This window comes from Triturus cristatus, chromosome 1_1, assembly GCF_964204655.1.
Source record: "Triturus cristatus chromosome 1_1, aTriCri1.1, whole genome shotgun sequence".
NCBI classification, from domain to species: Eukaryota; Metazoa; Chordata; class Amphibia; order Caudata; family Salamandridae; genus Triturus; species Triturus cristatus.
Window position 1 is genome coordinate 678,307,453 of NC_140579.1, and position 24,482 is coordinate 678,331,934.

At 47.9% G+C, this 24,482-nt stretch overlaps 1 long non-coding RNA gene across 1 annotated transcript in view; it reads right to left on the reverse strand.

The window, feature by feature from the left end:
• The window catches only part of LOC146870875 (uncharacterized), a 76,623-nt gene extending 53,300 nt beyond the window's left edge, over nt 1-23,323 (reverse strand). The window contains exons 1-2 of the long non-coding RNA XR_014979792.1: nt 15,953-23,323; nt 1,022-1,197 (exon numbers count right to left, since the gene is read on the reverse strand). This is a non-coding gene — a long non-coding RNA (uncharacterized LOC146870875). The remainder of the gene's footprint in view (nt 1-1,021; nt 1,198-15,952) is intronic.
• Nucleotides 23,324-24,482: the final 1,159 nt, after the last annotated feature.

Below are 24,482 nucleotides of genomic sequence, written 5' to 3' on the forward strand. Positions count from 1 at the left end.
ACCTCCCAGCACTATATACTCTTAATGGCAGCACTGCACTTACAGTGCCCAGGAATGGACCTGGGTACTGTAGGGGCACAGGTCTCATGCACCTGTACCCCCACCACTGGCATAGGGCACCCAGCTAGAGGGGTGACTGAGGTATGCCAGGGTACCATTTACCAGGGGCTGACATGTGGCCAGAGATGCCAATTGGGTTTTGGCTGTTAGGCAGTTTTAGGGAAGGAACACAGGCCCTGGGCACCTGATTGGCAGGAGCCCAGGGCACACCAAGTCAAAGAGCATCAGTAGTCTGGTAACAAAAAAACAGCAAAAGGGGCGGGGGGTGGTTACTGCTATAGAAACCCACATTCTCACAGATTCTACAGCTGAATTCAAAATATTACTTTTTACAGAGTTTCTACTTCATTTTTTGAGGAGGAGTATTTTACACAAACGTTCTATATATAATGTAAACGTAAAATAAAAGCTGAGTTTTTATCTGTATCTAGCATTGACAGCACTACCTGTACGGGGGCATGCCCTTCCCAATTAGTTTTTTATTTATAAATCAACTTTATTCATTTTATAGCAGAAGGTAAATAAAGACAACACAAAAAGCATCCAACGTCTACATCATCTTATGCATATCTATCAGTGTCACTTTAATATACACCACACTGGTAGCTTGTCAGCTCATAGTATTCCCACCTCAATTAGTAATGTACTGTGATAGGAAGGATTTGGACTATGGAATGAATTTTACCAGTAAGTAATATGTTCACTACTTTATGTGCGAATTTCAAACTGGTGGTTGGTTACTTTTAAGAGGTAAACCAAAAAGTATAGGAAACTACTAGAAAGTAATGCACTTTTTGGTTTATTTGAATACACAGTATGTTTGCGTAGGTGAGTTTGCCTTCCCAAGTAAGTGTCAAGTGGACTTAAAATGTAACTCTTTGACATATCCTGACTTGAGTACAGTTAGTAGTTTCTGGATTAGTTGAACATAGAGCACTTAAGGTGGTGAACTAATCCCTACCTTCATCTCTTACTTTCTTCAAGTATTACAGCAGGTGGCCACATATGTTCTTCATGATATACGGGCCTCCCTCTTGTCAAACGTAGCACTCCTCTCCTACTGAGAACAAATGGTACCAAATGTCAGATGTCTCAGCTTCTTTCCGTGTAATAATGTCTTCTTCTTCTTCTTTAAATCTTTATTTCGATTCGATGAATCATAAAAGAAAACATACAAGTACATTTGAATCACACAGATTATCTTAAAGAAAGAAATCGTTCATAAATAAAAAATACACTATAAACTGGGGAGAATACAATTACAAAAAGTGAATTGGAACATAGTCCTAGCCAAGGATAGACAGTTTACATTTCATTTTGTCAGGTGAATTCTTCTGATATACCATATTGCTGCTAAGTACTTGCTAATAGCAAAAACGGTAGAAGGAGATAAATCACTTTTCAGCAGCCTATATGCATCTAAATGTCGTCTAAATCCCCAGCTCCTACAAATGGGAACAATCCATTTCTTCCTAGATTTAGTGTACATAGGGCAGAAAAACATTAAGTGAATGTCGTCCTCCAGCTCACTAGAGCATGAAGGACAATTTTTTGCGGTAGGCGGGTGCCACCTACTGGTGAGTGCTCTAACTGGTAGTGCGTTATATCGCCATTGTAAAAATAGTTTTCTCAGGGCGACAGGATTAATGTCATTCAGGACGGTTTCCAATGTATAGTGATCCTTAGTGATTAAAAATGTAGCAGTCATTGATCCCAAGTTCTCAGTTGCAAGGGTTGCCGAGAGCTTAGAATTGTGGTAAAGAGCAACAAGTTCTTTGCGGGGTATGGTCGCACAGGTCTCTAAGGGTTTTGTCCAATGGGTCTGTAAACCCAGCTTAGCAAGTTCATTTTTGACATAATTCAGCCATGGGATTTTACCCAGGGCTGGATGAAGATAGAGTTCCAAAAGTTCAGATCGATAACTCAAAAGTTCAGGGGTTGTCCAGAGACGCCTCCAAAAAGTTAAAGGCTTTACTCCGAGTTCCTCCCTTATCGGTCTTAGTCCCATATCGAGCCTAAGGGGAAGTAGCGGCGTACTAGATGGAAGGGCAGACAGGTTCCGTAAGAACTTGTTCTCCGTAGCGACAATCTCAGGGGCGCAATCGATGCCCCAGAGTTCGCCGCCATAAATTAAAGCCCCACGAGCCTGCATTTTATAAATTTCTAGAGGCGGACCAATCGGATGGGTCATAGATTGGTTCCATAGTTTCAGGATTCCCCCTACCCTTTGATTTAACTTTAAATTTGATTTGATCTGATGATGAGACCAGGTCATTTTCTCATTTAATGTTAGACCCAAATACTCGAAAGTGTGGACTCTTTCTAAGCTGGTTCCATTTATGGTAGGATTAGGTCGGAGGGACCTAGGGGGGTTGAAGATCATAAATTTAGTTTTAGCCGTATTGATCTCCAACCCCCGATCACTACAAAAGGATACAAAACCATCCAAGACACGTTGTAGCCCCATAGGGGTCTTGGCAAGAAGCAACGTATCATCGGCAAACATAATGGCCGATATGCCAGTACCCGCAAGACGTGGAGCATCTCTATTGGGTACGTCATTTAAGTGAGAAATGAGACCATTTACATAAAGGCAAAACAGGGTGGGCGCCAGGACACACCCCTGCCTTACCCCCCTTTCAACAGGAAAACTAGCTGAAAGGCTGCCACCTCTCCCACATCTTACCCTCGCATAATTGTTAGTATGGAGACGCACCAGTATGTGCAAGAGAGGCCCAGGAAGGCCTAAATCTTGTAGCACGGACCATAATTTTATGCGGGGAACTAGGTCGAAGGCCGCGCGGAGATCGACAAAAACTGTATAGAGGGACCCCCCCTCTATCTTGACTGTTTTCCAATAGAGCATGCACAGCCTAAAGATCTGGTCGTTGTGGAAACGCTCTTTCGGAAGCCAGCTTGGTAGTTGCTCAAAATCTCAGATGACTCAACCCAATCCATAATACGGTTCAGGATCAGCCTCGAGAAAAGTTTTTGTGCAACATCTATCAAGCTAATGTCTTCACTTTATGTTATGTGAATTGGTTCTTGGTATAGCGCAACAACTTCTCCCCGTAGGGGACATCTCGATGTTGTGCTTGCTATATGGATGAAAGAATGGCATCTAAATAGAACATCCTTCTAATTAGAACAACCAGGTTTTTAGATATTTTTTTAAACCAGCAAAACTGAAGCATGTCCGGATAAATAGAGGGAGACTGTTCCAATGGAACAGGCGAGGTAACAGAAAGCCCGGCCACCATATTTTGACATGCGTATACACCAGGGGCATAAAAGAAGTTGATTTTTGGTTCTTAGGTTCCTGTCTGGGAGGTACAAAGTACGTCTGTCCTATAGATATTTTGGACCTGAACCTGACAAGGATTTGTCGGTCAGGGCAAGCAATTTGAACAGTGCTTAGAACTCTGAGTGTGGGGTCTGACGGTGTCCTTGGAGACAAGTTGTTGACCATGCGGGCAGCGGTGTTTTGGACCACCTACATTTTAGATAAAAGGGATTCATTTGAAGCGACGATTAGGGCATTGCCATATTCCAGAATACTGATGATTAATGCCTGTTGTTCTGCTCCGTGAAAGGGCTGGATCAAGTACAGCCGGCCTCGAGTCATCTAACCAGTGGAGCTGGGCTTTCCCAAACAGAAGGACCTGTGTTTTCCCCCATTTAATAGGAAACAGTTAAGGGACATCCAGATGGCGATTTTTCTCATGCACTTTAGTCTGAAATGTTGTTCTACAGCTTATGACATTAAGGTATACCTAAAACTTTAAATATTTTCATCTAAAAATCGTCCATTTAAGGGCAGGAGTCCTTCTCCTTTCAGAACAGGAAGCTGGAAGACGTTTCTCATCAGAGAAAATGTTTTCCTTGTGTTTGCAAAGGGGCTTCATTCTCCCTAATAGCAGACCGGGATTCACCCTTTTCTCCACTGTACCCCTTCTTTCTCCCTTTTGAGAAGGCATGATTCAGTATTTGATTTTCACAGCAGTTTGTCAAAAATAGCGAAACGTTCATGACAGAAATACCACCAAAATAATTGTTTTATCTGGCGACTCAACTAAATGAATAGCAATCACAAAAAGGCCAACCCCGTCTATCCTTGTGGGTTTGGGTACTCAAATCAAAACAGTTAATGATGCCAACAAGGGATATACTTATCAAGAACGTTTTAGAGAATTTCCTCACATTCAGTGATGCTTATCTTTTGCATCCGAAGCATGAAAACCAAAAAGCCCCTATGAAGATTAAAGAGAGCAATGTCTGAAATGTGAAGTGAAAAAAATTGCCTTTTGTTTTCCATATGAATGATGAAGTCCTGAGGATGATCTCAGGCATGAAAACATTGAGAGACCGAAATGTCGACATGTTTCCCACCTTTCTTGTTGAGAAGATTGATTAGAGTCAGTTTGTAATGCTCCCCAGACATACAGCCTCAAGATACTTGGAGAAAATGGGCATACATTGGCGTCCGAATAAGAACACCAGTCGAACTTGTGTAACGGATTTTTCAGTATCGATGTATTTGAAACTCTTCTTTGTATAACCCCTCAATATGGCTTCATTAAGTGTTTCAACTAAATGAATGGCAAGTCATATACATTTTAAAACTCTTTGTTTTGTTTTCTTTCTCTTCTCGCTTTCAGTTTTTTTAGGTTAAGCCTAGGCAGCGCACATGAACTGTCTGCAAGACCTGATATAATTTGTATATGTAGTGTAACCCGCTGCTGCTCGTCATTGGTGACTCCTATGTTGTTCTTGTTTACTCGCTCCTTCATTGGTTGGTGCTCCCCAAACATCACTTCTGTTTTATGGCAAAGAGTACCGGCCAACTACAGTTTACTTACGCTACAAGCTGTTTAGGGCTTTTGTTTAGGGACTGCTTCTTTTTATTTGGTGCTAGGGATGTTATATCATCATGGCACCTAGCACGGCACCCGCTTCCATGTTTCTATTTGTATAACCATGGCCGCCATGTGCATAAATTTAATATGCATGAGCGCCGCGCTTCATGTTGTAGCATGGTACCCGCTTTCATCATTACTTAATAAAATCATGAAACCCAGGCCTCTAAGAGTGGTCCTGCCACCTATCCTTTCTTGCATGTTAATGCAGCAGCCTAGAGCCAGTAGCACGCTGACCGTCTTGGGAGCCGGAGCCAGCGGCCCAAGGAGCAAAGCAAAAACGGAAGGCTCACCTGCCAGGACCCCACCGATAACCATAGCCTAGGAACACCGACAGATGTAGGAGTGCAGCTCCGGGCATAGGTGCAGTACGGGTGTAGGAGCAAAGGTACTGCAAAACAGAGTGCAGGCACCAGCTAATTCATGAGGCTTACATTGTGGCCAGGTGCCGCACCACACTACCTTTACACTGTCAGGCAAGCTGCCTATCGGTTCATGGAGGCGCAATGTAAGGCTGAGTGTATCTCCCCGCTGGACACCATGAAGAAGGGGAGGTGGTTACTTTCTGCAGTTATCAGCTATAGTAAATAATCCTCCTCCAATCCTGGACTCTTGCTAGCACATGTTTTTATGCTTGTTTTATTTTAATATCACCTGCTTTCAGGTTTTCTTTTGTCTTACCATGCGCATAAATTTAATATGCATGGGCTCCGCACTTCATTTTGAAGCACAGTGCCCACTTGCACGTTTTTATAATTATTGTGGGCGGATGACCATATAAATCCCTTGAGAAGACTGCAAGAAGCAGCTTCTGGAAGGAGTCCGCACCAACATCCGTTATTGCCTGAGCACTTTCAAACATAAGACTCCTCCCCAAAAAGCCTCATGTCCGTCTCTGAATGTATTGTCAGAACTGCAGTTTTTGGGCCATTCGCGATTCCCCTAAACCACATTGTTGGTCGGGTCTTTATTATAGGGAAGGCATTTGTGAACATCTGTTTGAAAGAAATACAGATACACAATGTTTGATGGCTTTTGGGATACACAGAACACCTTTTCAATTGTGCTGTTTGTAGTTTTATATGTAGTGTCCGTGTTGGAAGGCAATACTTTATTTCTCCTGAAACTTTTAGCATGCGTGCTAATTTCCCTTCCAATCACTGTCCTCCTCACACTGTCCGAGTCATTCATTTAACATTGATGCCACCTCTGAAGAATAGCGAATGTTAGCATTCACACCTTGAACCTCTCCTATCATGCACAAAGAAGGGCACTTGTCTTTTGTCTATCTTTGAAAACAAAGAAACATTCTTCCCATAAAATACCGTTTAAGGGATGTGGCTGTGTTTTGTGTCCATTACTGATGGCCTGTCAGTCTTCAAGCCAGAAAACTGACAAGTAGTTGCGTTGTGTTCAGTGTCTTTCAGCTCATTCCCATTTTTGTCAACAATACTCTGATTAATTAAGAGTTCCTGTAACATCTCGTTACTGTCTTCATCTTCCAAGTCACAAGATTGTGGGCTGTTAAGCTGCACAACTCCCAGGTCAGAATACAGACTTGCAAACACCTCTTTTTTTGGAATATGTCGAATTTCCGGGGAAACTGAATTTTTTAGCAACATTTTTTCTTCTACAAAACAAATCTTTTCAAGTTCATCACATGAGCCATTCTGTCGCTCGCAATTGTTTATTTTGCCAGAATTGTGCTTTTTGTCTTCATGTTTAGATTTTCCCCTTTTCCTAAGAGACCCATTTTTCATTGTGGAGGTGATGGAGCGGGTAAAACAAAAAATGTGTATACCCCACCATTCTGCATGTTCATACTAATTAGAATAATCAATTAATTATAATAAGTATTAATGTGTTTGTTTGCTATCTAATCAACCCTACTAATGTATGAATTACATGTGGGATTTGCATTTGCATGGCTAAAATTATTTGTAAACTAATATACGTATGCATACTAACACTAGAAAAATAGAATATTACATGGTATATGTTGCCTTTGGGATGTAATTGTAAGTTGCACCAGATGACATCATTGGGTGAGTATAAACGCTTTAAATGTCGCCAATATGCTAGATAAGCACACACACATATGGGAATTAATGAGGGTTAAACATTTTATTCGTTATTTCCATGTTTTAATTACTTTTTGTGTTTTGCTTAAGTTGACCAATTTGGCCTATGATAAAATGGCCGACCTACGGACTCGACGAAACAGCTACCATTCCACGAGGTTTCCGACTAAGTTCGCATGCTCCAGGCTCCTGAACAAGTGGCCTCAAGATGACCCACACAGCCTGTACCACTGACAAGGTCATGACTGGACTACTGCCAAGAGCTTTAACAATGGACAATTTCCATAAACCGGATGGATCATGTCTGACAGTGTGACATCATAGACTTTGGGAAACCGAAACGGACGATCTTAACCATCCAATCAGAAGTGCCTAAAACTGACTTTTGCTACATTTTGTCATTAATTTCATTATAAAAGAAGGTAGACGAGTGAGTTAGCTATTCACTCTTTCCTGTTTCCTGACGTTATGCTGACGGAGAGGACGGTGACACTGCAGGACAGCTGATTCCCTGAATCTTTGACAGACTACATTGCTGCCCATTTTCCTGATGAACTGAGGACTCTTAGACTGATGGGCATTGATTGATGCATACACGCTTATGGTCTAGACCCAATCTTTGGGACTGTAGTGTGCTGCATGACGAATTGACTGACTTAAGAGGACGACTAATAGCCAGATTAGGTAACTATGATGTTCTGTGAATTGAATAAAATTCTTACTAAAAATGTTGCATTTATTAGATAAAAATATTATTGATTAACAAGCAAATGTGTTGGGGTTTTTATTATCATCTGAATCTAAATGAAAAAGATTAGAATCACTTTTCCAAATTCAACTAAATTGATCCATCGAGTAAGTGGAAGGAATATCTTGAGATTCAGAATCAAGATGTGCTGGATTAAGGATATTTAGTGTATGTTTATGTAAATAGAATTTCATTAGATTATAAGATATTCTTTTCACAACAGCGTTTGGAACATCTATCTCTCCTGTAAGAGCAGAACAAATGAGTGTGTGTGTGAGTGTTGGTGTTATGGGCCCCACCAATGAACGTATTGAGTGAAAGCGTTAGTATGGTATCTGGTATGTGACAAAGGGAGGATAGGAAATTCCACGCTGGAGCAGAGGCGCCACTTCTGAGCCATGAGCTTGGGTGCAGGGCCGCAAGAAAGCGCTGTCCATTGAACTCGTGGAGGAGCCAGAAGGAGATGTCCCTGGAGAAGACAAACAGGACATGCTGTTCCTCAAGCAAACATTTAGTCTCAAAGGGGCAGGTGACAAAAGCTCATTCACAAGGTTCTATGCTTCCTCAACTTGCCAGATGCCGCATCCCTTATTTACATCAATGCCCAATGTCAAACTGCGGGCAACAAGTTTTTGCCCCTCCACTGAGCTGTTTAAGTTGCCCACTTGTGTGAGAAAATACTGCATCACAGCTAGTTTTCTGGCAGCACTGTCATACGACCCACTGTTCATAGAGGCACAATGTAAGGCTGAGTGCATCTCCCTTGTGCGGTCTCCCCGCCAGACGCCATGGAGAGGGAGAGGCGGTTACTGTCCACAATTAGCAGCCATGGCTGATAATCCTCTCCAATCCTGTGACCTTGTGAGTGCATGTGTGTTTATCCTTGTTTTATTTTAATATCACCCCTTACTTTATTGCTTTACAGTTCTTTTATTTTTCTCCATCTTAAGCCAACCAAATCACTATTCTCTTTAGACAATAGCACTACCATGTATATTTGTTGTCCCCTGCCCATGGGGCCTTTGCTTTCATATATCTGTCCACCTTACCTAAAAGGATCCCTCCTTTTGCATACCTGTTCCTCTAAGTCCATAGGTTTCACTGCACTTGTCAATGGGATGCCTGCTCTTGTTTCTATCTTCGCTACCTATCAGATCCCTGCCCTTCAACATCTGCCTTCCTGTGCTCAAACGATGACTGCGCTGGTATATATGATTAAGGCTGCTCATGGGATCACTGCAGTCATTTATCTGCCCTCCACAATCAGCAGCATTGCAGCACTTGTAAATTTGTTCTCCACTCTCTGTGGGATCACTGCACTTGTGTATTTGTCCTCCTGGGTCCAACGGATCATTGTGCGTGCTTGTCTGTCCTTGTCTTTCATAAAAAGTCTGTTATTGGACCTATAGTAGAAATACATATAAAGTTAATGCCAAAAACCACTGACATTCCCCAATTATAGTGGGCAGCATCAGTGAACAAAGAATTACTTCCAGGCCTACTTCAGTGAAAAGAACCATAAGGGTAGTTGGTGATAATAACTATAGCTGGTGAATATCAGTACATGGGTGTGGAATTCGTATTGCTCAACAATCAAGAAAACACATGTTTCTTTTTCCTCACTGAAGGAAACCACCCCCCACAGCACAAAACCTTTGGCTTCTACTTTACAGTACCACAGTATGGATTGGTCAAATAGGATTGTTTCCCAATAAAACAAAACTTGTGTCCCTATCCATAGGTTAAACTTGAATATATGATTTATTAATGCAAAGGCTTTCCTTTTGGAGAGGGTGTTCTAAGTAAATTATTTGACCTCCTCTCGCATTTTTACGCTAATATAGTCATAGCTGTAGTGTACAGTTCCTGTAAAAGCTTATAGTGTAGTATCACATGCACTTTTTCATTAAATAAGCAGTCAACTGCAAACCAGAAAATATAAATAAAAAACATATTTTATAACGGAACTAACTTTCACTTTTACAAATGCAAGACCTATTGCATTGCAAATGCTTGTTAATTTTGACCCTGTTGTCAACATTTGTCCAATACTTTTAATACACTGTTCTCATATTTTTTAGTGCGTGCTTGCAGAATGCATTGCTCACACTCAGAAGTGTCGGCTAACATAACAGCAAGCATACCTCTGACTGGGGATACTCAAAATATGGCGGCCCAACATGCGTTTATTTGTCGCCATTTATATAGAGAATAAACAATAAGGGATCCTTCAAAACAAATTCTTCTGGAAGCATTTGTTGTATTTTCAAAGACGGTCCCATATTCCCTATTCCTTTAGTGAGATAATGTTGCAGCACAACTGTAACAAAATTGTTAAAGCTCCACTATGCACGTCTCACCTCAATGGGACGTCATGTCTGTCAGGAAGCAAAGGGGAGAGGATGTGGTCCGTCGGCTGCGTTGCCGCCTCTGGTGCAGGAAACCAGCGTTCGAGCCTCGAGGTCGCGTCCACATCCTGTGATTCTGGGCAAATCACTTAATCTCCCCGTGCCTGAATGTGTTATGTAAATACGGTGCTCATGTACAGCGCTCCAATACCTTCGGGTCGAGTTCACGCTATATAAAATATGCAAAAAAATTAGGGCTGCACGCTACATTTTACAACACAGCAGCTCTTGAACCTGTCGCCTTGCATCCCGCCATCCAGACTTCCATCACCTTGTCAACCATTAGCAAGACCCAGCTCTCCTTGCAGGGGCGGCCTTAGGCATGTGCAAGCTGTGCACCTGCACAGGGCCACCAAACCCCAGGGGCCACCACGAGGAATCGGATACAATACATATTCGTGGCGGCCCCTGGCAGGGATTTGGCGCATGAACAACTGAGGCGTGCTAAATCTAATGTGATGCACGCTGAATGGTTGTTCTTATACTCTTTTCCTTTCTAACCCAGTCTCGTCTTTGTGTGGGGTTGGCCTTGTTTCGGGCTCTTCTGGTAGGTCTTGTGCTTGTTTAGAACTTATTTTCCAGGAGAATCGAGCTTGTTTTAATAGTCCAGATCTGGCACCTCCAGAGGCTCGCATGCGCGCGCATTCGCAGTGCCCGCGAGTCCTGCAGCGAAGGGGTTACAGAAGCACCATGCATCACTGGCGGCAGGAGGGGTGGCAGCACCCGTGCCCGGCGTGCAGCGAGCAGCACCGAGACCGGCCGAGGCCATGCACCGGCGCGCTTAGAGACCCTGGGCAAGAAAGGCCGCCTTGCAGAGGATAGCATGCCAGTGTGCAACCTTTGGTGCCAGCTGCGAGGTGAGCAGCCCGAGGGTCAGGGCATGGGGAGGGGGAGTGAGGAGGTCAGCGTGTGCCACTGCAGAGTGAACCCGAGGGAAGGTGAGCCATTGGACGAGGGTGTGGGGAGCCCTGGGGAGGAGGGCAGATCAGGCATAGGAATCTATCCCAGCCCGTGGGGGTGAGGAGCCGGGGGCGTGGGGAAGGTTGGGTGAGGATGTTATTGTAGATGGTGTGTGCTTTGGATCTGGGTGGAGGTAAGCCATGTGAGGTGGCGAGCTGGAGGTATTCTGGTGGTCATGGGAAGGGAGGGCATGATGAATCGTGAGAGAGAGCCTCTCTCTCACGATTCATCTCTGAGAGGGCGCGGGTCGGAGAGGTGGTCACTGTGCGCCAGGGGTAGGGAGTGGTACAGATCGGCGCTGTATGTTGAGGGAAATGTGAGTCAGGAGTGCAGGGGCGGTGTTTACTTGTGGCTGAGGGGAGGCATGGTGACTTTTGGAGGTGTAACTTGGGAGGCACGGTCGTATTGGGGGGAAGAGGAGAGCAGGGTACGAGGTGTTAGACGTAATGTTAAGGATTCATTAAAATGATTACAATTACTTATCAACAATCATGAAAACAGAGTATGAAGCTGATACTTGTGATCTAATGAGTGGATCTGCCTGCACAAATCTTTTAAAACATCGAGTGTTCGAATGTACTTGGCATTTGGATATGTCTGTTTATATGGTGTTGAGGCAGACATGAAATGCAAGCACCTATGGATGGACGCCTGGAATAGGATGGCAGTGCCTACCCATGTTAACTCAATCTAATGCCCTTTTGCAGAGACCTTGGTAGGAGACTGGCTTCTTGATCATTTCTTTAATTACATTCCAGTGCTTGTCATGTGACTAGCAGAGAAAACTAGTTTAACTAGTCCTCAGTTTGCAATTGGTGAAGCAGCCTTCTCTGTCCATACTAGGGGCATAGTTACCATTGGTTCAGCAAGTACAGTGGTACTGAGACCCAAAACCCTCAGGGGCCCATTGAACCCTGATAATTGCTATATTCTACTTCCTGAGCAGCAGCCAAAGGGGCCATTTTCCTTACTTATGCCACGGCCCATGGGGTCGTTGGTACGCTGTGCTAGTGATTCGTACGTCTGCTTGAAAGTTGTCTCCTGACTGGATGTTCCTTGCACATTAATTTTGCTTCAGTGAACCTCTAGTGCCTTTTCATAGCCTTAGGACTCACTGTAATTAATCCTTGTTTAATAGGTGCTCTGCAAAGCGAGCAGAACTGGTTGCTGGAATATGGCACTATACAAGAAACCTTAATTAAATATATTGTATTTTGTCTTTTGACAATGTGGTAAAGTGGACGAGTCTTTGGTTACCTGTAGGCTGTCTTCAGGATCAGTTAGTGACGTACTGAGACAGGTCTCTGTGTGCCATGATTTCAAGGTAGCTTACTCTCTTCCTTCTAAGGTCACTTCCCAAATAGATCATGAACTATTCTCCAGGCTCTACTGTTCTCAGTGGACTGATAAAACAGACCTTGTATGCCAAGTCACATGATCTACCCTATAGTTTTATAACAGTCTTCAAATAAACCTTCCATATGTGGCTAGTCCTCATAATGTGTCATACATGTAGTGGGAAGGGTAATTACTATCAATCAGTCAGGGTTTGTAAAGCTCAGCTGCTTCACACATAAGGGTCTCGAGGCGGTGTGGGATTCATGCTGCTGGATCATGCTGCTTGTTGGTTGAACAGCGAGGTCTTGTGGTCCTTCCTGAACTGCTGGAGCGATGGTGAGGCTCTGAGGTGCAGGGGGAGGGTTTTCAGGTCTTCACTGCCAGGTGGGAGAAGTAGCGGCCTCCACTGTTTTATCAGCGGCTGCATTGGGTGGCTGCTAGGGAGATGGTTCTGGAACATATTTTCCTGGTAGGTTGGTGGAAATTCACTCGTTCATTAAGGTATGCTGGTCCTTCATTGTGTAGTCCAGGGAAGACATGGCTTGGCAGTTCGGGCTGGACTGTTCCCATGAGGCACAGGGTCAAGGCTGATTTGCATATGGCCATGTCTGAACTGGGGTGGTGTGGTGAGCAAAACAACGATGGATTTAGGCCCAGATCTCTGTACTGGGGTGAATGTATGACATTGTTCTGCATTCTGTCCATCAACTGTTGTTTTTGCAAGAAAATAAAAATGACACATCAAAATCTTTCAGCAGCCGCCACTGCTGATTGTCTTCTTTTTTTCCCTACCCACTGCTAGCCTCGCCCGCTGCATTGCAAGCAAAATGAAGAGAATTCGAGTACACAAATCTGGTTATTCGAAACGAAAGAGAAAGGTGGCTCAGCAGGCTTTCGTAGTGTCACAGGAAGGAGCAATCCTGAACTTTATCACCCAAGGGAAACCTAAAGATGGAGAATCCTCTGGCCAGAGTACTGCTGATGCACTAGGTAAAACAGGCGCTGACGACCATAAAGAAGAACAAAAAAATGATGATATCCATGAGCAGAATGATACTCATGAGCAGACCAAAGAAAATGAACAAGGTGACTCTGAAATTGATACAAACATGCAGCAATTACCAATTCAGGATGAGGATTATTACAAAAGACCCTCAGACAGAGAAACTGAAACATCATTCATCGGTCCATCAACAACTGGCATTCTGAAGGAGGTTCAGAGTTTACAGATGGATGATGCTGGTATTGAAAAGTAAGCCAAAGAGCAAGACCATGTTACAGACCCGTGTTCTGAATATGATTTATGTGATTGGAGGGATCCTACTTTGTGGCCGAACTCTCTTACGGACGCGCAACGTGTTTTTCTTGTTGAAAGGGGTCCCTCCAGAGACCCAGATTATAAAACAAAGTATCCAAGTGATGAGCACTCAAAAAGTAAACGTCGTTTTTCTGTTACCATGTTACTGGTCATCTAACGCCTTTTCTGGACGTTTTATTAAAACACCTTCCTGAGCTCCGCCCCGCCCGGACTCCCTCTTCCGGGGCCCCCTACCTGCGCCTTCTGCACAGGGCCACCATGAGCCTAGAGCCGCCCCTGCTCCTTGCTGGCAAACGAACTTGATTACCCGCCAACTGCGTCTCCTGTCGGTTAAACCCACAGTTGACATAGATGGAATTGGACCTTCGCGCCGACTACACTCCACTCCAGCAGCCTGGACCGAAGGCGGCAGCCCGCCACCTTCACACAGGATTTTATCACTGTCACAATATATCTGGCAGTGATGAAGACGGATTTACCTTAAAGTCTGTAATCCGAAAACTGGAGCTTCTGTGGCTACGGAGGCAAGCAGCAAACATCACTCAAAATTAAATGTAACAGTGGCGGTTCCTTGCTTTGGGTGAAGGGGCTCCACCCACACTGTCTTAACAATCACAGGCACATTTCATAATTACTGTTGTAATGATTACAAAAGTCATTTTAAAACTTTGTTCAACCTGGTTTGCTCTTGCTCTCTGAGGCTCGGGTCATGGGTTCGCCAGCCAGGCATTTTTTACAGACATACGCGTAAGTGCGCATGTGGTGGCCACCTTTGCAGCTATGTTGGGTTAAGCCAGGGCTTACCGTGTTCCCGCACTGACCTGCCGATCTCCATGCCCTCCTGGACACGCCCATTATAACGCACTGCAAGCGTCTCTTTTAAAGGTAGCCCTGGGCGATGGGTGTTTCAGGCCTGTCCTGCCTGGGGCTAAGTGTCAATCACTGAGGGCTTGGGTAAAAGAGGCTGCCTGTGCACGAGGAAGGAGGGCGTATCAGGCCTTCACCATGTGACCTGGCGTCATCAGAAGTGCTAATGATTCTGGGAAGTCAGGTGACGTGCAATAAACAGCTGCATTTCGCATGCCTTAGCTCTTCATGCACAGTATATCTGTTTACTTTGACTTTCGCCTTGTTTGGATTACTGGAGCTCCAGAACCACGACCGTGCTTCCTTTTAATTGTAAATCGCCTCTCCTTTCTTGACGACTTTCCCCAGTGTAGTGTCCGGCTGGACACGTTCTAGTGTTTGCCTAGTGCTAACCCACACCTTACACCCAGCCACAACAGGCGTCACCGGTCAGGTGACCCTGTTAATAAAAGGGGCCGGGCGCACGTGCCCTGGGCCAGTTCCAGTATACCACTACCCGTGTCTGTGTGGTCATTTATTCCAATATGTGGGCCTAGGGCCCGCCAACATTACATTGGCGACAAGGGGGCTGTGCCTGTGAGTGCAGCAGCGTAGCAGTTTGGGAAAAGGGGGAGAGTGTTACCCGTGTCTAGGGCACCCCCTGCGAGGAGGCACCGGACGCACTGATAGCCCGCGGGGCATGTAAAGAGCCCCAGGGCAGAAGTAGGTGTTCGGGAGTCCATCCCACACCTGACGTGCCTGCATTACATGCATCCCCTGTGAGGAGGCACCAGACGTGCCCGATAGCCCACGGGGCATGTGAAGAGCCCCGGGGGTGAAAGAGCCGAGTGGGAGCCCAACCTGCACCGAAGAGTCTGCTGTAGCGCCATCCGGCACGAAGTAAACCCCACGATGGCAGACGAAGAAGTGGGAGGTCGGACTGCAGTAACGCCAGGCGCCGCCGCAGACTGCCGTGAGGCCGAGTGATGCCTGACCAGTAGGGGGCAGCAGGTGAGCCGCTATGGGGTGAGAAAAGGGAGCCATGACATGCCTCCGCCACTGGCCGGCTAAGGCCCCATCTGAAGCGGGAGCTCACCCCGCATATGGGGAGAAAAGGGAACACTGTCCCGTAGCAAAACTACAAAGCTTCAATGCAGAGACCCCTGCCCCACCCCGCGCAGTGCATGAACTGAGTGGGGGGTGATAGTGACTGGAGCCGAAGCCTGTGTGCTGCACCCTCTCTCCCTGCCAGCCGGAACAGAAAATAAACGTCTTACCGGGAGATGGGAGGGGGAGGTGCTGTCTAGCATGAAAGGACCACGGCGGTGTGAAGGCATCGAGAGCAGCTGTAGGCACCAGTGCCCCGCCCACAGGAAGAATGTGTCGGTGGCCAGCGAGCACACAGAGACCCGGCTGCGCCTGCATGAGGCTCGTGTCCAGCGCAGCCTGGCAGAACGAGACTGCAAGAGAGCAGCAAGAATGGCCGCGAGTGCATAGGGGCAATGAAACGAGGCATCAGTGGCACCAGAGGACGGCAGCGGCAATTTACTGCTCCACACTCCGACCCCGAGAGGCACTGTAGGGAAAGTGAGTCCACACCAGCGCGCAGTCCAACCTCACCGCAGCAGTGCCCTCCTGCCTCTTCAGCACCTTCCTGCACCATGCCTGCGTGAGCCACAAGACCTCCAACACCAAAAGACAACCAAGCAGCCCGCAGCACAGGCGAAGTGCCGGGCCTCCGGGGAACTGCCTGCAGCGCCACCTAGTGGCCATTACAATTCCCGCACTGAGAAACAAAAGACAAGTGACATGTGAGACCGCGATGCCCATGACACTGTCTCACCTACCTGCTGACATCTCTGCAACCATCCGCCTGCAAGTAGAAGCGGCACACTCCAGAGGTCCCGAGACAGCCTGCCTGCAAGAGCTGAAGACTGGAAAACATGCGGCTGCACTGCCACCTAGTGACCACTGGTAGTCACTGTACCAGCTTAAAGGACACTGCCAGCAGCACCGTGAAGACTACCCCATCACAAAAGAAAGTTACTTGGCACACAAGTCGGCCCCCCACACGTGGCCTATAAAAGAAAACATGCCCCCTCCAACCCTGATCATGAGAACAGCCTGAGAGGGCCACCCAGGTATCAAGGCGAGACAGTCGCAGGAAAATGCTGCCCTGCTCAACCCTCGCACCAGCACAGCACAACACTGCCTGCTAGTGAAGGAAGCAGCCAGGGTCTAAGTGCTGACCAAAGACTCACAGGGCATTCCTAGCTCTGTACGATCTGTCTCAGCCCCACGAAGTCAAAAGCTGCCTCAGCCAGGCTTAGGCAGTGCCACAGAAAAGAAAAAGGAAGTAGAGACTGGCCAACAGAGTGCCACCCAACTCCTGTTGTCTGTTTTGTTCGTTTGAAGGGGAGAAGGACCAGGAACCCTTCAGACAGCCACCAAGCACCAAGATAAACCCAAGCAGGAAATATAACAGTTACCAGCCCACAATGGGCGCAAGAAAGACATGCGCTGAACATGCAACCCCCAGTGGCTGTCTTACGCCACCGCAAGCGAGAAGAGCGTGCCACCTATCCCAGTGATGAAGAGCCACCACTGCCAGCCAGGAGAGAGAGACGTCTCCACAGAGAAGTGCACTGCTGCTGAAGATGGAAGGGAGATCCTTTACATCACCATGCCAGCGAAACCTTGCAGTGGGCAGAAGACAGCACAGAGTGTCCTCCCACATACTGCCTCAAGCCGGAGTTGCCAGTGGCCCCAGATAGGCAAGAGGAGAGTCGCACACCCCAGGTGGCAAGCCGCCACCACGATGCACGTTCTGACGTCAGGCGACATGTGCCCGAATGCCACAGTTGCACAGCCAGCATGGAGCACGTCACTCGAAGTGACCAACTCCACCACATGTGCCCGAAGGGAGGCAGGATCAAGTGCCACGATGGCGCAGCCTCGAGGCGCAAGCACGACGCCCTCGAGTGAAAAGAAGAGGAGGGGATAGTGCCCGTGCAAGGCCCCCAAAAGAAAGAAGCAAGTCCTACTGACAGGACAGACCTGCCACAGGTCCGCAGAAGAGTGAAGACCGTCCCAAGAACTTGACGCGACTAGTGAGGTGTCCATGTGGCGCAAACATGAGACATGTGGCAGGACGCCACATCCAAGTGAGGACCTGGTCAGAAGGAGGAGAAGAGAGTGGCAGGACACCACTCCGTGAAGGAAGGAAGAACAGTGGCACAACGCCACAGGGCATACAACCACCACAGGTGCGCAGGAGAAAAAGGAGCAGAGCGACAGGACAGAGGACTCATACCACAACAAGATGAGTGCACCCAGAGACACCAGACAGCCGTCAAGCCGGACTGACGTCCCTGGAGACAGCCCAACGGGAGAACCAAATGTAAGACGCAGCCAGCGCGAACCGCATCTCTGTTACAGACACTCCTGAGGCGGAAGCCGGGAGGTACCATCGCCGTTTTTAAAGCACTGTAATGGAAAATCTGTTTTAAAATTACCTGTTGTTGCACATTTCCTCGAGCACTCCCCCCTCCTTAGAGCTGCTCTCATTCACCGCGCAGCCGATCTGAACGCTGCCGCGGGCCTGTCAACAATTTGCCGCCATCAATCAGGGAAGTGAGGCCACGCCCACCGCCCTGAGGCCACGCCCCCTGCAGACTATATAAGACGCGCTACTTCACAAACCCGCATTAGCCTGTTACAGACACTCCTGAGGCGGAAGCCGGGAGGTACCATCGCCGTTTTTAAAGCACTGTAATGGAAAATCTGTTTTAAAATTACCTGTTGTTGCACATTTCCTCGAGCACTCCCCCCTCCTTAGAGCTGCTCTCATTCACCGCGCAGCCGATCTGAACGCTGCCGCGGGCCTGTCAACAATTTGCCGCCATCAATCAGGGAAGGGAGGCCACGCCCACCGCCCTGAGGCCACGCCCCTTCCACTGTCCTCAAAAGGATGTGCCTCAGCCAGACGCGCAGCGAACGCGCGCTGCGGGCGTGCCGCCAGCGCGCCGAAGGCGCGCCAAAGGTTAGCCCGTCCGCGCCAGTATGAGCCCAGGGCCCAGCCTCCCTGTTTCTCTCGTTTGTTCCCTCATTACCTATTCATCAGACACTCTTCGGAAACTGGCAACAAGCACCCCGGCCCTCTGTCTTCACTCAATTTCTCCTGATGAGCATCACAATAAATGCAATCACTGTGTATACAAACTCACTCCGCAGTCACTCCCCAAAAAGAGAACAATCAAAATGGCTCTGCTTAACTGCAGTTCACTCCCCAAGCACAGCACCGAAATAAATCTACTAATTCTGAACAACGACATTGAAGTGCTGTTCCTCACGGAAACATGGATAAATTCCGCATCCGACCCAGACATAGTCCAAGCCCTTCCTCAGGGCTATAACATTAAACATCTGGACAGACCGCAAGGATCAGGAGGCGGATTAGCAATAATCACAAAAGCTCACCTCACCTGCCAGCTTAAGGGCAGTCCAGTCCTTAACTGTGAAAACGCTCATTTTTCCCTACATCTCTCCCCGGAAAAAACTTTGTCGGGTTTACTCATATACCGACCCCCGGGGCCACTTGGACAGTTCCCGAACTCTCTGGTAGAGACTGCCACCTCCCTGGCCTGTTCATCTTCCAACTTTACAGTGCTAGGAGACCTTAACATCCACTTCGATGACCCAGGGAACAAAATAGCGGGAGACCTCAAAGAAGATCTCTCAGCACACAGCCTCTCCCTGAAAAATCTCCTGCCCACTCATAATAAGGGCCACCTTTTGGACCCTATCTTTTCAAATATTCAAGAACTCTCCACATCCTCTCCTCTACCCATCCCCTGGACAGACCACCCCCTTATCCTCCTCAAAATCCCAATCGCCAGTCAAATCAGCCCCAGCCTTCCACTTCAAGCGCCTTTGCGCCCGTGGAACAAACTAAACACGGATGCCTGGACTCACCAGCTCACAGCCTCTACCCCTACCTTGAATCCGGACCCCTCACTAGCAGACATCCAATTCATGACTGGATTGAATCGTCTCTAGACGCGGTTCTCCCCGTCAAACAACTCCCTAGTAAGAGGAATTCTTACAAATCCCCCTGGTTCACTTCGGAACTACGAGATCTCCGAAAAAAATGCAAAAAACTGGAACGTCGCTGGAGAAAAGATTGGTACCTTAACAACAAAGAAACCTATAAATCGGCCATGAAGCAATATAAAACCCTCATCAAAAACACACAAGCCTCGTATTACGAAGGAAAAATCATTGCTGCCTCCAACTCCTCCAGGGAGACTTACCGCATAGTAAAAAGTCTCATGAAAGTCCCTGAACCGCAGCCGGCCGCCGATCCCACCGGTGCCAGGTGTACCCAACTCGCCGAGTTTTTCTCAGCCAAAATTTTAAAAATCATCTGGACCTTCCCCAATACCTATCCCCCAACTAACCTCCCAGCTGGGTCCATCGACCCAGACGCACCAACTCTGAAAGCTTTCCTCCCCGTCACCATCGAAAGGCTGTTGGACACTCTCAATCGTGTGAAGAGTGGCTCCCCGGATGACCCAGCCCCAATGAGCAAACTCAAACTAGTAGCCCCCACCATTTCCCCCCATCTCATGAGGCTGATAAATGCCTCTCTCTCCAGCGGGATAGTTCCGGCCAGCTGGAAAAGCGCGACAGTGCGTGCACTCATTAAGAAACCTCACTTATACCCCTTGGACCCTTCTAACTTTAGACCCATCTCCCTCCTCCCAGGCATCAGCAAAGTGGCAGAGAGAATTGTGAATGAACAGCTCTCAACATTCCTAGAGACTAACAACCTCCTTCGCCACTCGCAGACAGGGTTCAGACCTGGAAAGGGAACTGACACCGCCCTTCTGGCCGTAACAGAGGAGACAAGGTCCATTCTGGATGCAGGAGGATCAGTGGCAGTGATCCTCCTGGACCTGAGTGCCGCCTTCGACACAGTGGACCATACCATCCTTTTCCACCGTCTCCGAAAAACGGGCATTTCGGAGACCGCCTTGGCATGGCTAAAATCATTCTTGGAACACAGGACCTTCCAAGTGGCCGACAGCCACGGACGGTCACTCTAAATCTCTCCCCCTGTACTGTGGAGTCCCTCAGGGCTCCTCCCTGAGCCCCACACTTTTTAATGTCTACATGGCCTCTTTGGACGACATCGCCTCTCCATTCGGCATAAAGGTGGTCATGTACGCCGACGACACACAACTAGTCGTCTCCATCAACCAGGCCGATCAATCAATGGAGAACTTAGTCTCCTGCCTGCACAATATATCTATATGGATGGGAGACTCCAGGCTCAAACTCAACGGAGAGAAATCCGAAATCATGCTTCTAGGCGACCCAAACAAACTCCCCAAAACCCTTGCCTGGCCAGCTAGCATGGGCACCCCCCCCCCCCCCCACACCAAAACAAGAAATCAAGAGCCTAGGCTTCTGGCTAGACCAGGACCTCAGTTTCAGAGCCCAAGTGAGAAAGACAGCCGGCACCTGCTTTGGACTCATGCGAGCAGCTCGTAAGATCCTTCCGCTTATCCCCCCCAGTCTAGGAAAATTCTGATTCAGGGCCTCATCATATCAAGATTAGATTACGGAAACGCCCTATACCTAGGCGCACCTGTAGCTGTCATAAAAAAACTTCAGCACACCCAGAACGCTGCAGCAAGATTACTGACGGGAACGAAATCTAGATGCTCAGCCAAACCCTCCCTTAAGGCGCTTCACTGGCTTCCCATCCAAGAACGCATCTCCTTCAAAGCCTTGTGCATCTCCCATAAAATCTTACAAGGCAAAGGCCCACCAATATTGAGACCTCTCATCATGCCGCACAAATCTACCCGACAGCTCAGGTCGGACACCCTGTTTCTGGCGAGCGTCCCTAGAATAAGGAAAGCTCGCACTGGCGGCCGCCGCTTTTCTTATAACGCTCCAAAGCTATGGAACAGCCTCCCCCTTAACATACGCAAAGAAAACAATTTACTATCATTCCGCAGACTGCTGAAAACCTGGTTGTTCCCCCAATAATCCATCCCTAGGAGTACTGTCAAGCTGTTACGTTAGCGCTGGGACGCCCGAGGGTAGCTATGCGCTCTAGAAATCTTTAATCAAATCAAATCAAATCTCTCTCCAACGCTTCCCAGTGCGACCGTCCGGTCCCGAAGCCCGACCGACGTCCCAGGAGACAGTCCAATGTGAGAACCAAATGTAAGCCGAAGCCAGCGCAAACCGTGTCTCTCTCCAATGCTTCCCAGCGCGACAGTCCAGTCACACGCATCGGCAGTCCAAGTTGGACGGCATCCCTGCTCCTCTTCGCAGACGCCATGGGTGAAGAACAGCCTGAGCAAGACGAAGACACGGGCTGCAAAGTCCCTCTAGCACTTCTCAATCCAAAAGGTCACCCAAGACCATAGATTGCTGCCTGTTTGCCCAACTGAAGGAAAATCACTGTTTTGTCATCGTAATCCAGGTGCATCATCACCAAGGAGCATCGCACCACCAGAGTGGATCCCCACACTCCAGACAACCGGAGTTCAATTAGGCAAGCCACCCAGGAGCCTTCTGTGTGCCCAAGTCAACCTGAAGCATGACGAAGTACAGCATACCCGACCATTGGAATATCCACCCTTGGGGTTACACAAGACTTGGCCGTGGCCCTGTTGGAAGTTCCGCAGCGACCCCTCAGCGTGGCCTACGCTAAGGCCCGCACAGCCCACGCGGTCACGTGGTAATCCAGCGGCAAGGGCCTCGACGGAGTTCCTGTGAGAGGGGAATCCGTATAGGAGATATGCATCGGCAGCAGCTCCACAACAGGCACGGGAAGCATGGAGGTCACAGTCGAAGACTGGTCACCCGAAGACCATCGGAGGAAGGCTCAGAACCTGAGTCCTGACGGCGAGAACATCTAGACGGAGACACCACCCTCTGCGGCTACATGAGCAACTTGGCTGCGAGTCCTGTTGGCAGTTCCTCAGCAACGCCTTCACGTCACTTAATCAAAGCCCGCACAGTCCACACGGTCCCATGGCAGCCAAGCAGGAAGGCCCTCCAGGAGGCCCCAGTGAGAGAGGAGTCCAGGCGAGAGAGGCAAGTCTGAAGTTGCTCCGCTGTCAGGAGCAAGGAAGACCATCAAGCACGTCTCCTCCAAGGAAAGGCCTCACACACCGAGATCATCCCCAACAGTTGCAGGTTTCTCGTCCACCGGAACCTGAGCGCCTGCGAGATCTCTAGAGTGGACTTCACCACCACTCCAGATGCACCAATACTTGAACTTTGTAAATAGACTCCAACACCGCAAGACAAGGCCGTTCTGAAATACATCGCCAAGGCGGACAAAATCATCCAGACCCTGCGGTCCAAAGCTCCAGCGCTGCCTGGCTGACGGCCTGAAGAGACTGATTTGGTGCTGTGTATTGTTTATTTGTTTTCCTACAGGTTGGACTTTTGTTTGTTTCTTTTCATTAAAGTTTGGGAGGGATGTAGTGTCCGGCTGGACACGTTCTAGTGTTTGCCTAGTGCCAATCCACACCTTACACCCACCCACCACAGGCGTCACCGGTCAGGTGACCCTGTTAATAAAAGGGGCCGGGCGCACGTGCCCTGGGCCAGTTCCAGAATACCACTACCCATGTCTGTGTGGTCATTTATTCCAATATGTGGGCCTAGGGCCCGCCAACATTCGAACCAGGTCTTCAGTCTCCTCCATTGTGAGAAGTTGGCCTGGTATATGCTGCTCACTAATTCTAGTGATCACCTTGTACCATGCCAAACAACCCTTATGGTGGTGGTTGAAGTCAACCTTGATAGACCAGCTATCCTAGTGGTAGCGTGGACAGTGCAGTCTGCAGGCTAAACTCTTGAGGGCATGTGAAGCCAGCTGTTTTACCATGTGTAACCTCCTTGAATACCAAATGAAAGGACACCACACAGATATATATTCAAAATATATATGTATTTATTTACTAAAAGTATCCCCTATACTCTTTATGAGCACAGAAGCACATTCGTTTAAAACAAGGCAGTGTTTAAATATATAAAAGTTGCACAATTATGGATGGGCCAGGTGGCCAGCTAAACCATATACTAAAATAGTGGTATAAGAACCACGAATAGAAAGGAAGGAAGGGCTAGGGCCTTGGGAATCGCTGGGATGACAAAGACCTAACTGAACTTAGTGACCAGGAGGCCCACAGGATGCGTGTGCAGTGTTAAAAGTTACACGCATGCACCTATTGATTTCAATGGGTGCGTAAAAGTCACAAAGTTAAAGGAAAAGGAGTCTTCCGGATGGACCAGAACCTAACAACTTGAAACCTAGACACTAGAGATGTTTCTCTACCCAGGAGCACCGGAGTGCCAGCGTTACCTCACCCAGAGGAAGCGGGTGCATAGGGGTCAAAGTGCGTCGGGTTTCATCGTGCAGGTCTATGGAGCCTGAGGATGAAGATGCTGCAGGCGGCCAGGCAGGAAGAGTTCCGGTGGATCCAAGGATGGATCTGAAGAGTAGACGACCTGCAAGCAGAGGGGACAATGTTCAAAGTCACTAGCCAGTGACCGGCGTGGCACCAGGAAGGAACCAGGCGATGTCGGGTGCCAACAGGTGAAGAAAGGAAGCTTGTCTCCGCAGCCATGTGAAAGTGAAGAGGTCAACGACGTCCAGGAGTCACTCACGAGCTGTCCCCCAAAGGCTCTAGCTGATGGCGGTGTCGGCTTCTTGATCGGAGCAAACAGGCCTTGGCTAATGCAAGCCACGCAGGAATCGAGGAAAGCTTGGTG